Below are 17,947 nucleotides of genomic sequence, written 5' to 3'. Positions count from 1 at the left end.
ATAAGAGAATTGCTTGCCTCTTCTCTTCCCCTGTAATCTCATTCGCTTGGAAAAAAAAAGTGAGGCGTTCAATATAATGAAACCAATTGTCCATGGCTGGATTGAAAGGATCAATTCTTCTGAATTGTAGCATTTTGTGAGGGGGTTGCTTTGATGATTTGATCAGACTTCTACTTAAATTACTGTGTGAGGTACAGCCCAATTTTGTTTCTCTTGATTTCTTCTGTTAACTTATTTTACTCTGGGCACCAGTTTGTTGTATCTTTGCTTTATCATTGCTTTATCCTACCTTTATCCTCATCAACAGTTTGGGACTTGTGAATCCCAGTTGCACGTTTGTTGTGGGTCGGATGAGTTGGTACTATAGATAGAGTTGATCAGCAAACACTTCTTAGGTGGAACACATTCTGTTGATTCACAAAGTTACTCAGCAGCTACTCACATGCGCTTTCACATCAAACTCTATCTCCATACTACTGACTACAAACTACAAACTACTGACTACAAAGGTAGCCCACGCTACTCTACTATTAGTTACACAAGATCATGTGATCTTCCTTTATAACATCCTTCTTAAAGGTATAGCACACATTTAAATAAAACCATAATTACCACAGTGCCAGATATCCATAAATAATTCAGTAAAGTGTTCAAGAACATAGGAATAGAGTCATACACAGGACTGGAAGGAGCCATTACAATCCATCTGGCCAGGCCCAAAGTTCAAAACTGATCAAACATTATTCTTTTGCTTGTACCCCAATGTCCCTTTCCCTGCCAAATAACATCCTGCTTGAACGTTCTGACACCACACACTCCCACTGCCTCCCTAGACAGCACAGTACATATGTTCTCCAACACTTTGTAAAATAGTTGTATTTGAACTAAATATCTTTTCCTTTTCATCCTGAGTTTTGAATCAATTCTGCAGCTCCAGAGATGCATAACATGGGAATAGGATTAGAGGTAGAATGGCATACAGAACACTGGACTGTTATTGAATAGGTAGATCTTTAATCGCAGGGTTGTAATCTGGGGATAGACCACTAAAAACATCAGTGCTGTGTGTAACAACGGTAACAACAGAAATCAAGGTCTCCAGATGATGGAGGGCATCGCAGTCAAACTGAATCCTATTGAATTTTACAGCAAATGAATTGGAGCATAACATAGGAACATTAAAAGCAAGATGAGGGCATTCAGCCTCTCAGACCTGCTCTGCCATTCCATTGTATCATAGCTGATTTGCATTAACTCCAATAACACTCCTTTGCTCCATATCTCTTCATACACAAACCTGACAAAAATCTACTGAACTCAATTTAGAAAGTTCAATTGTCCTCCAGAATTCATAGCCTTCAGAGGGACAGAATTCCAGATTTCCAATACTTATTGTATGAAAAAGTGCTCCCTGGTTTCACACCTGAACAATCCAGTTCTAAATTGTGGAAAACCTGCCTGATTTTCTTGTGCCTGATCCAGGGATGCTGAGGCTTGTTGTAACAAAATTTCTCTATTGTTTCCGAATGATGACGAGGATAATATCACAGTCAACAATGGAGAAATGGCAGAAATGTTAAATAATTATGTTGCTTCAGCATTTATCAGGGAAAGAGAGAGACGGGCATGACATTGGATGATAAGATTAGAAATGGGATAACTTGCATATAAAATAAAAAAATACCTGAAATATCAAATAATCAAGTGTAAAAAGGATAAAATCCCTTATCTACAAGAATCCAGGAAAGAGATAGCAGAGGCATTACTACACAATTTAAATAATTCCTTGGAGTGCCAGATAGCCTAGGTAGCTAGCCTAATACCTATATTTAAAAAGGGAGATTGAATATGTCCAGGGAACGATAGACCAGTTAGCTTAACAATGGGGCAAGAAAAATAATGAAATTCCTAGTAAAGGAGAGAATAGAAAGCATTTGAAAACTAGAAATATAATAATGAGTAATCAACATGGATTTAAAAAGGGCAAGCTCTGCTTGACCAACCTTGCTGATTTTTTTTGAAGAGTATTGTTGTAAATGTAACTTATCTAGGTTTTCAAAAGGCCTTGGATAAGGTGCCACAAAATAGACTAATAAATCAGGTTAGAGATTGCAGAGTAAGGTGACAAGTAGCAAAAAGGATTGCTGGACAGAAAGCAGAGATATATGTAGAGGGTAATTATTCATAGCAGAAGCTGGGAAACAATGTTCCATAAGTATCACTATTAGGATCCTGTTGTTCACAATTTATATTAACAATTTACATTTTGGAATCAAAACACAATGAGGAGAATTTTTCCCTCGTCAGGTGGGCTTGGCGGGGGTGGGCAGGGATGGTCCGTGATCGGGGCTGGACTGCGATTTCATGCTGGCAGGCCAATTAAGGCTCACCCAGTGTGAAAAGCATGCTTCAGAGCTCGGCACTGCCTGTGTGGGGTGTTGGGGGAGGAGGGTGAGAGCACAAATTCACAGATGTGCACTGGAAAAGCTCCCTGAGGCACAGAGCTGTCTCAGGGAGGTGAAGAGATTAGAACATTAAAAATAAAGATTTCTAAAATGTTATAAACGTGTCCCCTCACATGAGCAGGGACATATTATTATTAAAATGTTTTAATTTTTATTTAATTTTTAATAGCTGTAGGAAACATCATCCCGCCCTTGGATGAGGTTTCCTAAAAAGTGCAAAGGCTGCTTGGTCTTTTCATCATAAGGTTGGACGGGCAGTGAAAAATTTTAATGGCCTTAATAGGCCTTTTAATTCCAACTCCTGTGTGGCACCTGCCGATCAAAATATCGCCCGAGTGCATGATGACATTGGGACGCTCACCTGACATCATCGTGTGTCACTTTACGTTCGGTCGGGTTGGGCATGCGCTATATTCTGGCCAATGTAATAAACTTGGAGTGCAGGATGGGTTTCTTGTAAGAAACAGTAAACTTTATTTACAGACTCCAGGCGAGGCTACATGCTTGTTCCAAGATTCAGGCTAAAAGGCTCCACCCCCACAATTCCTCGTGCTTAGGGCTGATTTGTCTGATCTCCATAACAGTGAGAAATGGTTTAACTTACAATTACTACACACAATTTCTAGATTTGCAAATGATACCAAATTTTGTGTGTTGAATGACTTTGGAATTGCATCAGTGCTGGATCGAACTGGTCTTGTATGCCTTAAAATGGAACTCATTTCTAAGTTATACTGGTTTTTCCTTCTGGGCAGAAGGTGGGTGGGGGCCTGGTGGTTACTCAATACTGAGAAAAACCCAAGTTATTGGAAGATTTTAACAAACTTGCAGAATGGGCATATAAGTGGCAAATTAATTTCAACACAGATAAATGTGAGACAATACATTATAGGAAGAAAAATAAGGAGGTTGCATATTATTTAGAAAATAACAATCTAAATTGGGTAGAGGGGATCTGGGCACTGGTGAGACCACATCTCAAATACTGTGTACAGTTTTGGTCTCCTTATTTAAGGAAGGATGTAAATGCATTGGAGATGGTTCAGAGGAGCTTTACTAGATTGATACCTGGAATGAGTGAGTTGTCTTACGATGAAAGGTTACACAGACTGGGCTTGATTCCGCTGGAGTTGAGAAGAGAGAGGGATGACGACTGAAGTATACAAGATCCTCAATGGCCTTGACAAGGTGTACGTAGAAAGAATGTTTCCTCTTGTGGATGAGTCCAGGACTAGGAGCCACTGTTTTAAAATTAGGAGTCGTCCTTTTAGGGCAGAGTTGAGGAGAATATTTTTCTCAGAGGGTTGTGCAACTTTGGAACTCTCTGCTTCAGAAGGTGATAGAGGCGGGGTCATTGAATATTAAGGCAGAGTTAGATAGATTCTTGTTAGGCAGGGGAATCAAAGGTTATCAGGGGTAGATGGGAATGTGGAATTTGAAACACAAACAGGTCAGCCATAATCTTATTGAATGGCGGAGCAGGCCCATGGGGCTGAATAGTCTACTTCTGCTCCTGTTTTCTATGTTCATATGGAATTCGAGGGGAGGTGGTGGTGCAGTGGTATTGTCACTGGACTGGTAATCTAGAGACCCAGGGTAATGCTTTGGAGATCCTGGTTTGAATCCCACCACAGCAGACGGTGAAATTTGAACTCAATAAAAAAATATCTGGAACTAAAAGTCTGATGATGACCACGAGACCATTGCCGATCTTCATTAAAAACCCATCTGGTTCACTAATGTCCTTTAGGGAAGGAAATCTGCCGTCCTTACCAGGTCTGGCCTACATGTGACTCCAGGCCCACAGCAATGTGGTTGACTCATAAATGGCCTCTGAACAAGGGCAATTAGGGATGGGCAATAAATGCAGGCTAGCAATGCCCACAACCCATGAACAAATAAATACAAATACACAAATCACTAAAAGTTGCGACACAGGTTAACAAGACCATGGGAAAAATTTTCACCCCATCAGGGGTGAAGTTCAGGAGCGGGTGCAGGCCGACATGCTTCCGATGAGCGCCCCCAATTGGGGATGCGCCACCATTTTATGCAGCAGGCCAATTAAGGCCCGCGCAGCGTGACGTCGACGAGGAAGCACTATGCACTCCCTGTGCGGGCGGGATTGGGGGGGGGGTGGAATTCTCTCAGCTGAGAGTGCGCTCTTTTGCACATTTGCATGAAAAAGCGCATTGATCTCCCTAAGGCTAAGTGCTGCCTCAGGGAGATTGGCTCAGAATTAAAACTTTTAAGACAAATGTTTAAAGATTTTCCTAACATGTCCCCTCATGTGACACTGTCAAATGAGTTGGGACATGTCCATCACTTTAACTCAAACCTTAATGGCCTCAATAGGCTATTGACAGGTTGGCGGGCGCACAGCTGACTCAGCTGCGCCCCCGCTGACCTGAAAATTGAAATGACGCGGGAGGACATCGGGAGTTTCTCCCAACACCGGACCCTTCGGTCGGTGAGCAGGCCCCGCCCCCAGTCACTGACTGAAAGATCCTCCCCCCATAAAAAAGCAAACCAAGCACTTGGCTTATTTCTAGAAGGGTAGAATTGAACAGTAAAAATGTTATTTTAAGCTTATGTCTGACCTCACCTGGAGTACTGCAGTCAATTCTGGTCGCCATTTTATTAAAAAAATAATAACAATGGAGAGGCTGGAAAGAAGATGCAAAGAAGAATGATATGAGAAATTTGCAGGTATACCTATCAAAAGAGGCTAAACAAGGTTGGATCACTTTCCTCTTGAAAAGAAAAAGGCTGAAGGCTGACCCAATAGAGGATTTTAAAATGATGAAAGGTTTTGAGATATAGAGACTTATGTTTCCTTTTGTGGGGCAGAGCAAAACTGGAGACCATCAATATCAGATCGTCACCAAGAAATTCAATAAGGAATTCAGAAGAAACTTCTTTACCAGAACATGGCGAGAATGTAGACCGTGCTACAACAGGGAGTGCTTGAAGTGAATATCAAAGGGGGAGTCAGATAAGTATATGAGGGAAAAGGGAATAGAGGGTTATGCTGATAATGTTAGATGAGGAGGCTCAAGTGGAGGGTAAATGCCAGCATGAACTGTTTGGGCCGAATTGCCTATTTCTGTGCTGCATATCGTATGTAATCCAATTGCTTTCCTGGGTAACAACACTGAACTAACCAGGATATGAACTAGGGAATTAAGGAATTCATCATTTAGTGCCAATAATCCATGCATGGCAATTAAAGTGGGACTACATACAGCAGAAACAGCATTCTATAGACAGAACTAAACAATCCCACAACCAAAGGATCAGATCTAAGCTCTGTAGTCCTGCCACACCCAGTCATGAATGGTGGTGGACAATTAAATAACTCACCAGAGGAGGAGACCCTACAAATATCCCCATCCTCAATGATGGGGGTGCCCAGCACATCAGTGCAAAAGACAAGACTGAAGCATTTGCGACTATCTTCAGCTGGAAGTGTCAAGTGTATGATCCTTCTTGGCCTCCTCCTGAGCTCCCTAACATCCCAGATGCTAGTCTTCAGCCAATTTAATATACCCCACATTGTACCAAGAAATAGCTGAGTACATTGACTACAGTAAAGACTATGAGGCCACAACAAGTTCTGAGTGGTAGCACTGAAGACATGTATTCCAGAACTTGCCGTGCATCTAGCCAAGCTGTTCCAGTACAGCTACAACACTGGCATCTCCCTGGCTATGTGGAAAATTGCCCAGGTATCTCCTGTACACAAAAAGCCGGACAAATCCAATTGGTCCAATCACTCCCCCATTAGTCTACTCTCAATTACCAACAAAGTGATGCAAGGTGTTGGTTTTTTTAATATTCATTTACAGGATGTGGGCTTTGCTAGCTGGGCTAGCAATTATTGCCCATCCCTAGTTACCCTTGAGAAGGTGATGGTGAGTTGACAGTGCTCTGAAGCAGTACTTACACAGCAATAGCCTACCGATAACCTACTCACTGTTGCTCAGTTTGGGTTCTGCCAGGATCACTCAGCTCCTGACCTCATTACAGCCTTAGTCCAAACATGGACAAGAGAGTTGAATTACAGAGCTGAATGTGAAAGTGACTGCCCTTGATTGACATTAAGAAAGCATTTGACTGAGTGTGACATCAAGGAACCTTAGCAAAATTAAACTCAGTGGAAATCAGTGAAAACTCTCCACTGGTAAGAGTCATATCTAGTATAAAGGAAAATGTTTTATTTTATTGGAGGCCAATCATCTGAGCCCTAGGATATGTTGCAGGTGCTCCTCAGGCAGTGTGCTAGGTTCAACCATCGGGTCAGAAGCTGGGAACTCTGTGGCAAGTAACTCACCTCCTGACTCCCCAAAGCCTGTCCACTGTCTACAAGGCACAGGTCAAGAGTGTGATGGAATACTCTCCACTTGCCTGGATGAGTGCAGCTCCAACAATACTCAAGAAGCTTGACACCATCCAGGCAAAGTAGCCCGCTTAATCAGTGCCCCATCCACCATGTTAAACATTCACTCCCTCCACCACCAGCACACAGTGGCAGCAGTGTGCACCATCCACAAGATGCTCTTCAGCAACTCATCAAGGTTCCTTCAACAGCACATTGAAACTTTGGGATCTCTATTGCTTGGCAGAACAAGGCAGCATGGGAACAGCACAACTGCAGGTTCCTCTCCAAGTCACACACCACCCTGACCTGGAAACCAATCACCATTCCTCCATTGTCACTGGGTCAAAAATCCTAGAATTCCCTTTCTAACAGCATGGTGGGTGTACCACATGGACTGCAGCAGTTGAAGAAGGCAGCTCACCACTACCTTCTCGAGGAACTAGGGACCAGCATGAAATGTTGGCCTTGCCAGTGATGCCTGCATCCCATGAACAAATGGATAAAAGAAACCTCTGCTCACAATTAAAGTGGAATTCACCTAACTAATGTTCCAGTATTCCATATCACACTTAATCAATGAATTCCTATACTGTATCTGGATACGAGTCTTCTAAAAGTATGTTTTTCTGAATAGGTAAGACACCCCTTTCTTCAATGTGCCCTGCCATTATACTTGATAAAAACAAGTCAGTGAAGATGGTGGTGGGAGCTTCAGGAGGATCAAAGATCGCCATGGCAAATGCTTGGGTATGTACTGATGGGAATATAAGGATCAACACAGAATAATAGGGAACTAGAGAGGATAGAAATACCAGGTGACTATTTTATTGAGAAGCCTTACTTCTTGTCTGATTCATTCACTGTTCCTCTTGTATTTCTAGATGATAATGAACGTGTTGTGGTTTAATTACAATGTTAAGAGAGCTGTAACTGAACCCAGAGTTCACAATCAACTATTCCCCAACGTGACTTATTTTGAGAAAACAATGGAAAAGGTTGGTGTATATATGTTGTGTGCATGACTATGGGCTGTATATTGCTTAATGTTTCTATAGGTTCTATCAGTTGTGTTTCTCCCTTCCCCCCACCGCACATCCCCCCACCTTCCCCCCACCCCTACTCCTGCTCACAAGCCCCCACCACCTCCCCATTTCAATGTAGTGAAGCATAGGAATTTTTAGAACTGTAAGGGACAATCAATCTGGCTGTTAACTTCAAGAATCTCTAATAGACACTGTCTATTAATATAGAACCACACAAGCTTACAGTTCAGCAGGTGGTCATTCAGCCTATCATGTCTGTGATAGCTCTTTGCTATAGCAACTAAAAACTAATAACATTACATCATACACAGCCTTTTATCCCTGTATCTTCCTTTGTTTCAAATAATAACCCAACTTTCCATCAAAAGATGTAGTGGTCTCTGCCTCAACCACTCTGAACCTCTTAACTTCCAGACGACGAGACCATTTCCATATTCAGTCTATTAAAGCCTTCTATAATATTAAAAGACTCTGCTAAATCTCCTCTCAGAATCAAAGAATGATTACAGCACAGAAAGAACCCATTTGGGTTGCTGTGTCTCTGTTCGCTCTATGCAAAAGCATGTCACCTGGAGCCACCTCCCTGCCTTTTCCCTGTAGCCCTGCAAATCCTTCATTTTCAGATCCAATTCTCTTTTGAAAGCCACAATTGAATCTGCCTCCACCAGACCCTCAGGCAGTGCATTCCAGATCCTAACCACTCATGTAAAAATGCTGAGTGTGCTACCATCTGAGCCATGGCTAACACCACAAAAGCTGACTGGATAATTCTTCATAATCAATCGAACCAAACTCCCCGAATTCCAATATTCTTGGAATTAAAATTAAAGAGTTCAAAGGAAAAGAAAAAATACTGCATCATTTTTTACACACCTATGATGTTCCTCCTGGAATGCTCACAGAACAGCAGAACTGTCTAGATTAATCTTTAATTCCCAAAACCTTGGCAACCCTAATGGAAGGGTTCCTCTGTTTCCGTTGCTTCTTTTGCCAATTACATTAAAACTGAACCCCCTGGCTTTCAAACCTTCCACCAAGAACAGTTTGCCTCTACCTACTTCATGATTTTGATTACCTCTACCAAATCTTCACTTCTCCAAGGAGAACAGTCCCAACTTCTCCAATCTATCTGTGCAATTGTAGCTCCTCATCCCTGGAACCATTCTTATGAATCTTTTCTGTACCCTCTCTAATGCCTTTGCATCCTTCCTAAAGCGTGGTGCGCAGAACCGGGACACAATATTCCAGTTGGGGCCGATCCAGTATTTTATAAAGATTTATCATAACCTCCCTGCTTTTGTACTCAATGCCCCTATTTATAAAGCCCAGAATCCCATATGCTTTATTAACCGCTCTCAACATGTCCTGCCACCTTCAATGATTTGTGCACATATATTTCCAGGTTGCTGTCCTCCTGCACCCCCTTTAGAATTGTACACTTTACTTTATATTGGATACAATCGTCCCACATTTGCACAAAGTGCAGTAGTGGGTGGGAAAAAAGAATTTTATCAGCCAGCCGCAATGGCATGTTTTTGGGCTATATCGTCCCATTCCCAGTGCGTCCCATTAATAATGCATTCACAGGAAACACTCTGGATCACAGGTGCCCGTGCTCAGATTTGTCTGACCGTCTGTGACCTCAGCGCTTCCTCGCTCCGGATGCCATGTTTAAAGTGCACCAGAACACAGCCTACATCATGTCTACAGACCAGGACTGCTCCAGGTGACAGGTGGCCCCAAAAGCAAAGAAAATGGCAGCCCCCAAATTTAGTGACGCCTCCCTGGGGCACCTCTGGACACATTTGAATGTAACCGTAATGTCCTGTACCCACGCTCTGGCCACGGGAGGTCCACCAATCTGGCCCAGGAGGAGGTGGCAGCAGCAGTCAGCGCCACCGGAGCACAGAGCAGATATTACCCTGGATCTCTGGATTACTAGTCCAGTGACAATACCACAATGCCACTGCCTCCCATGTCAATCTCAGAGGCTGACCGCTCTCTCCGAGTCCCCTTTGCCTGTGACTCCCTCAATCCCATCCTCTGTCACTGCAGAGGAAGCAGCCGGCCCACAGGAGGACAGCCAAAGCCAACCGGGACCCCCAAAGCCTCGGCTCTCCAGAGGACACACGCCGAAGTCATCAGAGCCAACAGGGCCAACATTGTACAGGCTGTCTCCACCCCTGCTGTGGATGTCAGGGCAGCACCTAGAAGTAGTGGTAGGCCTAGAAAAGTTAAGAAATTCTGATCATAGTTGGCTGTACAGGTGAATACATTTTGTCATTTTATGATCTGAAAATATATTCACTTTCACTGAATAACATGTAACGGTATCTTTCAGCTTCAATGACAGGCTTTGCGAGTCCTCACACTGCATTACCCCCCGACTAGCAGTTCAGCTGCACACAGCCAGCCCATGAGTGATTCTGGAGGGAGAGGTGTGTGTGTGGCAGGGCCTTATGGAGCCCTGTGCAAGCACTCTCCCACACACGCGGAGCCTTCCTCCATCATGCTCATCTCACTGTCCCGAGCATTTTCAATGCTGCCTACTGGGGTTCACTTTCAGTTGTCCATCTGAGCTGAGCTGCATCTCTGCCCACTCACTGATCTCACTCCCGTGCAGCACCTGTGCCTGTCCAACACGAGGCTCCGCTCACTTTTGATTTTGACAACGATGGTAGGAGTCAGATCTTTACTTAGCTCCCCTGTCCTTTCCCCTTCCCCAGTCACCCATGGCCTTTCCCCCATCACTATCAACTCCCCCAGCATTACCTTCCACCTGCGAATATTGAAATTGTGCCCTGTTCATCAAGGTCGAACATTAATGTATATCAAGAAGAGCAGAGGTTCTAACAGCCTGGGGAACTCCATTATAAACCTTCATCTAGTCCAAAAAGCAATCGAATTTTGTATCCATGTTGCTACTGTCCCTTTCATTCCATGAACTCTAACTTTGTTCACAAGTCTGTTGTGTGGCACTTTATTAAATGCCTTTTGGAAATCCATGTCCACCACATCAACAGCATAGCCCTTGTCAACCCTCGCTGTTACCTCAACAAAGCTCAAGCAAGTTGGTCAAACATGATGTGCCCTTAACAAATCCATGCTGGCTTTCCTTAATTAACCCATATTTGTCCAAGTGACTTAATTTTGTCTTGAATCACTTCTAGAAACTTCCCTACCATCTGGTTAAACTGATGGGTCTATAGTTGCTGGGCTTATCTTTACACCCTCTTTTGAACAAAAGTGTGATGTTTGCAGTTCTCCAGTCCTCTGGCACTGTGTCTGTATCTAAAAAGGATTGGAAAATTATGGCCAGTGTCTCTGCAATTTCTAATCTCACTTCCCTCAGTATCTTTGGATACATCTCATCTGGTCTTTATTTCCTTATCAAATTTAAGCTCAGTCATTACCACCTTCATTGTACAAGTTACGTCCTCATGCATCGTTGTCCTCAGCGTATATATTACATGTCATTGTCATATCAGCCCCTTTAATATACATCTGACATTGGCTACTGTGACACCGGTCATCATCATTGTGACAGAAGGTGTTTACACTCGAGGGAACTTGGATTTTTAATAAAAAAGCGGAGGCAAAGTGCTGATGAAAGAACATCCAAAGCCAAAGTTTTTTTGCAAGCAAAAAGTTGAAGCCTGGGCTGCTCATCTGTGTGAAAAAGGCCCATTTCTTGACTCAAGCGGATTTCAATTTTGGAGCTTCAGGAGTGCCTGCTGTGGGTGAGCCACACAAGCCACTGAAGTTTGTGAGAGAGAGGAATTTGCCACTATACACAGGTACAGAAAAATTACTTTCTCTCTCAGGGCTTGTTTGGGTCAAAAATACAGAGCGTACCCCTCAGGGCTCTCTTTTTCAAGTCTGCGGTAGGTGAGGCAGAGGAGCCATTTTAAAGTCCCTTCAGGCTCGTGATTTAGAACTGCAATCCTTTGGACTCACTTTTAAATAGGAGCCAGAAGCACCCAGCAAATGGTGGCTGAGCATGCAAAAAAAACAAGTAAAACTATCAGCTTAGCAGTGAAATTGGATGTTTTAAAAAGTCTTGAGGCTGGAGAATGAGCAGTTGATATTGCTAGTGATTGGGCCACACCCTACCTCAGTGAGAACAATCCATAGTAATGCTGACAAAATTGAACGAAGTGTGCAAAGTGTTACACCTTTAAATGCCAGCAGGGTGAGTCAGAATAAAAGCACCGTAATGTAGAACTTGGAAAGACACTTGGCAGCGCAGTCTGGATCAACCTAAGCCATCGCCAGGTGCCTTTGAGTTTGATGGTCATCCAAGAAAAAGCCAAAACCCTGTATGAAGCCTTACAGAGCAGGGTGAGAATTCTCAGTCCAAAAGTTTCAATGCTAGTCATGGATGGTTCGAGCGTTTCAAGAGGCATTCCTATCTACCCAAAATTAAAATATCCAGCATAGCAGCTGGTACTGATACAGAAGCGGCTGATGAATTCCCTACCCATTTGAAGAGAATCAGTGAAGAGGGTGACTCCTCACCAAACCGAGTTTTTAATGTTGATGAGACAGGGCTGTTTTGGGAACATATGCTACAGGGAACAGACATTTTGAAAGAGGAGAAGATGATGCCAGGATTTGAAGTTGCAAAAGGTTGCTTGTCTGTTCTGCTGGGTGGAAACGCTGCAGGAGATTTAAAGTTTAAGCCCTTAGTGATGTACCAGCCCAAGACACCATGGACATTGAAAGGTTATTGCAAGGAACATCATTTGGTCTTCAAGTAAGAAAGTCCAGATGACGGGGGCACTCTTTCAAGAATGGTCTCTCTGTATGCCAACCCTGGCTGGAGGGCATATCGCGCCAGAGAAAATCTCACCTTATTGCCAGCCTTGATGAATTGCCTGAAAACATGAAGGTGATTTTCCTGCCACCCAACACAGCTTCCTTGCCAAAGCCCATGGATCAGGGAGCAATAGCAGCATGCAGACTTACTACCTACTCCATACCTTCTCTCACTCAGCCAGGCAACAGATGGTGAGAAAGCGCCATCAGTCAGGGAATTTTGGCGTGGCTGCAAACTGCCAATATGGCTGATTTATGGGATGAAGTTGTGTTGTCTAACAGTGTGTGGCAGAAATTGTGGCCCGAGTATGTCAGTGGCCATGGAGAATCTCATAACACTGTCCCTGAAGTCTGAAGTTCAGTGTGAAATCATCACCTTGGTGAGAAAAGCTAGCTTTGATGAAGTGGATGAGGCTGACATGGGTGGAATCGCTTGCATCCCACAGAGAGGAATTATCCAATGAAGACTTAATGCATTAAGAATGCTCTAAAGAAGAGTCATACAGACTCAAAATGTTAACTCTGTTTCTCTCTCCACAGATACTGTCAGACCTGCTGAGTTTTTCCAGCATTTTCTGTTTTTACTTTATGATTGAAGACTTAACACAGCTAAAGAGTCAACAAGCTGAAGAGGAAGACCACATTGAAACACCACCCCCTTGAGTTTTGGAAACAAAATATCTTGTCAAGAGCTTTCCAGCTTATGGAAGAGGCAATGAAAATCTTCACAGAGGACGACCCAAACAGAGAGCACAGTGCCAAAGTGAGCAGGGGGATCAATGATTTAATTAGCTACTACAGAGACATCTACCGGGAGAAGATAAAGAAAACCTTCGAAGGGTCCTTAGATAAATTTTTCAAAGTTGATGATGATTCTGGCCCTTCATCCTGTTAACTTCACCAGGACCCTTGCTGCTTTGATTGAAACCAAATCACTCCAACTTCAGTCACTGAGCTTCTCAGAAGAGGAGGACCAGGATCGCACACCCTAAGGTCATGGTATCATGCAGGCAACTCAAAGCACCACCAGCAGTGCCTTTGAAAAGTGCCTTTTGTAAGAAAGGCCGTGCAACAGCCAGGTCTTCCCCCAAGCCAACATGCCCAGCATCGAGACTCTAAATTATTCAAAGCCATCTCCACTAAAACACTTCAGGGGTGTCAAACATTTCCACTAAACCAGGTGACTGACCAAAATGGGAGAAGAATCATATGGGAAGGCATGAAACACCAGGGAGACGTTGTCAGGAACATGCAGAGGCTAAGTCTAACCTGGCAGCATCCATGATATAGTCGTCTTGCCCATTCAGCCATATCTGGTATCTTCATGCCACCACCATGATGAACCTGACGCTGGCTGATCATGACAAGGATTACCCTCCCTACAGCTGACTCATGACTCCCCTCCCCCCTCCGACCATGCATGGCTAACAGGTCTACAACAAGAGACAGGCTGCCACCAGGAATAATCATGCAGCAAACCATCGGTGTCCTGAAACAGTGGGCAGGATTTTAACCATGGTGCACCATCCCTGACGGCAAAACTGGAAGCGGCTGCTACTTTGGTTCTCTGCCAGTTCCCATGCAATTCTAATTAAATTTTAAAATGCAAGTGGTGTGCATGGGAGACGTGCGATTCTGTGGTGGGGGAAGCTTTACATTGGTGAAACCCGGCATCAGTCAACAATGCAGCAAGTATGGCAGCCAATAAAGGAGCCCCTTGGGCAAACAGGGAGACTACATCATGGCCACAATTTTCCTGTCCATCTGCATTCTTTCAGTACCTTGTTCCATTTCTTGTTGCATCCCTTCATTACCCTAAGTTGAGCTTCTCCCCCCATCATTCACCACCTCACTATTCTTTCTCATCCTGAGACCCCCACCTTGTGACCTCTTGCACTCAAGGGATACAAGTGATGGCCCCAACCCCACCATCTGTCAGCCCTTGGATCCCTCTTCACTCCTTGATTCCCCTGCTCCCCTCCTCACCACACCCCCCGCCCCTTCACCATTGCTGGTCGTGAACCTCTATTCAAGCTGCCACTCTCCTGCTCCTCTCCCTAGTGCCATGGAGTTCAAAACAGGAAAACCGCTGACCTCAGAAACAACTGCACAAAGCCAAAACCTTTAAACAAATGTGAACCAGGTGCCATGAGGTTCTCATGAACCACTGAATTAATCTTGAATGTTGGGTATATTTACAAGAAATTTTAATATAATGAGTATTCATTAAATTCAAATATAAGTAGGAACCCATCCCAGGACAGCAGTAGGCCTGATACACCACAAACATGCTGCTGACTTAATCTCTAGATTTGAACCCTCAGTTAAGAACAGGGTTTGCTTGGCCCCTTCCAGTCCGTAATCAGAAAGTTTGTGTGTAAGGTGTGTATATTTCCTTACCCTCAGAATGATTTTTCCTAATTTAAGATAAATTTCAGCAACCGCCTTTTTTGGTGATTTTAAAATAAAGAAGATTATTTATTTTCACACTTTTGCCTCGGGTGTTTGAAACGCAACATCTCAATCACTTGTCTCACTCATACTATCAAACATGCAAAGCTTAGATAGAGATGCAGTTAAAGCCGTAATTATAAAAATTGTAGGCCAGATGTCTTCTTAGATGAGTTGCTCCTTTAGTTAGAGTGAAGGTCTTTTAGAAACAAAGGATTGCCATGAAGCTGTGAAGCCACTTGAAGATGAATAGCCAGGATATTGGTTCTCAGGTAGACTTGAAAGCTGAAACAAGTTCAGTATTTTGGCTGTGTTAGAAGACTTTCAGCTATGATTGTTCAGCTTTTTCAGATCTTTCAGTTGTTTTTGGTTTTTCAGATGTTTCTCTGCCTGATTTGCTTAGTTCAGGATATTTTAAACTGCAATCCTTGAAAGTTAATTTCAGTCACATGACTGAAGAGTTAACACTTCTGGGGTCCAGGCCACCACAATACAAAAGCAGTTGGTCATTCACTCTGTCCCAACTTGAGCTCAAGTATTTTCCTTTGTTCAATATGGCACTCAGAGACTAGCAGTCTAGAGATCCCATATTCCTCAAACACTGGTTCATCTTTAAACAATGTGATGCGTAAGGTTCACAGGGTGAATATTCCTTATTCATGTTCATGTTTAACCAAATATTGACCACAGAATTGAATACTGTCCACAGTTTAAATGTCCATGGTCACATGTTAAGTTGCAGCCATCTTAACAGAACTTGTGGCCACTTTCACAAAATATGATGTTATTAGGAAATCAAAATTTTGGCTCCTGCCTAATTAAGTCCACCATGTTTCCCACTTTTGCAGGCCCCATTAAATTTCCCCCCAATATTTCTGATGCCTGAACTGCTTAGGGATCCTCCAGTACACATTGGGGCATGTCTCCAGATTTGTGGAGGTCTGCTGCATCCTCCAAAACCTCGTCCGCATGAGGACACAGGCTTTTTCATCAGGCGTTCAGAGGGCACCTTGGGATGAGGAATAGGAGAAGGAGGAGGAGCAGCAGTGAAGGAGGAGGCATCCGGAATGCCAGTCTGCAGACAGGCTGTCTGTGAGTGCCTAATCAGACTCCAGATCACCTGAAATCTCATCCCCAGATCACTACAATTCACCACCCTCCCATCACTCTGGGACATTATTGTGAAATAAAAGACACCACAAAAAAAATTACATAATGTCTACACCCGAAATTTCCAATAATACATACAAAACTGAACAATTCACCCTTGTGATTTGCCTTTGTCTTCCCTCTACCTTTGCCTGTCCTAGTTAATAAATGGATCCCAAGGCAGGTAGTGAAGTATGAATTGATATACAAATCCTTTGTCTTGATAGTTTATTTATTTCGAGTGCAGGAAAAGAATTTTCTGGTCGGCGAGCGGGGGTGGGGCCCACTTGCCAATATGTAAAATAATGCACAGTGGCATCGGGCAGGCATCTCAACATCACCACACGTCATTTAGATTTTCAGTTCAGCAGGCTGCACGTGCGCCAAACTGTCAAAGGCCTATTAAGACCTGTTAAAAACTAATTGATATAATTTAATGAGCTGCCTGTCCAAGCTTAAGGTTGGTGGGCAGGCGAAGAGCCCAAGCAGCCTTCGCATTTTTCATGGAACCTCAGCCACGGGTGGGATGAGGTTTCATGAATGGTTTAAAAATTCAATAAAAATAATTTTAAAAATTCATTGACATGTCCCAGCTCATGTGACACTATTGCATGAGGGGACATGTTTTAAAAGTTTTTAATTACTTTATTCAGACATTTAAAAGTTAAACAAATCTCTCTGAGGCACCTTTGTGCCTCAGGGAAATTTCTGCACTATTTCACACGCAAACATGAAAGAGCACAGGCACGGACTCAAGGAATCGCCCCCTCAGCACTTCCAGGTGAGCGTCACACTGGGCGGGCCTTAATTGGCCCACCCATGTAAAATGACAGCACGATTGGGGGTGCCAATCAGGTTTGCGCTCGATCCCACCTGTCCTCGCACAACCCCCCCAGTGGAGGGAAAATTCAGCCCCAGCATTACAAGTGTCTGCCTTCTACTTACTTACTCCCCCAGTGCCCAAACAGTCCTCCTTTATACTCTCTTGATTAAGTCAGTAAGCCAATGAAATAAAACAATTAACAACCCATGTTAAAGGGGCACTTCCACATTATTGCAACTAAATCAGAAAATTTAACAGAAACTTATTAAATTAAAATAACATTCCTCTGGATGATGACACACTTCAGCCACTGGTAGTCGAAGGCCTCAAGTGTGCTGGCGAATGCCTCATGCTCCCTTCCCAAGAACACCCTGGCATGGATGTAACCACAGAAGAGAGCCGGGTTGAATGACCCCTCAGCCGGCTGATTCTGGGACCGGTTAATAGCCATCTTAGCCAAGCCCAGGAGCAGGCTAACAACGAGGTTCTCTGCCCTGCCCCCCCTCCCTCCACGCCAGATGGCCAAAGATCAGGAGCGTGGGCTGAAGTGCAAACAGAATTTGGGAGCAGCCCCGTCAAAAAGTGGAACAGAGGCTGCAATGTATATAAACGTGGAATAAGGACTCCTCAAGGCTGCAGAAAATACAGGCATCCTGGGAATCCATCAACCATCTTAATCCATTCAACAGAACTGTTGTGTGCAACACCCTCCATGTCAAGTCACTGATGGAGAAGGGAAGGAGCCCCATGTAGAGAGCCTCCCACTGGGGCCCAGTCTTTGTGCAGATGGTTGATGAGTGTGAGGAAGTGGATGTGC

The 17,947-nt window shown here is 43.7% G+C and overlaps 1 pseudogene; it reads left to right on the top strand.

The window, feature by feature from the left end:
- The window catches only part of LOC121286189, an 83,606-nt pseudogene that overhangs the window by 61,454 nt on the left and 4,205 nt on the right, over positions 1-17,947 (top strand).

Source organism: Carcharodon carcharias, chromosome 13, assembly GCF_017639515.1.
Source record: "Carcharodon carcharias isolate sCarCar2 chromosome 13, sCarCar2.pri, whole genome shotgun sequence".
NCBI lineage: Eukaryota > Metazoa > Chordata > Chondrichthyes > Lamniformes > Lamnidae > Carcharodon > Carcharodon carcharias.
This window is presented reverse-complemented; position numbering and strand designations above follow the sequence as displayed.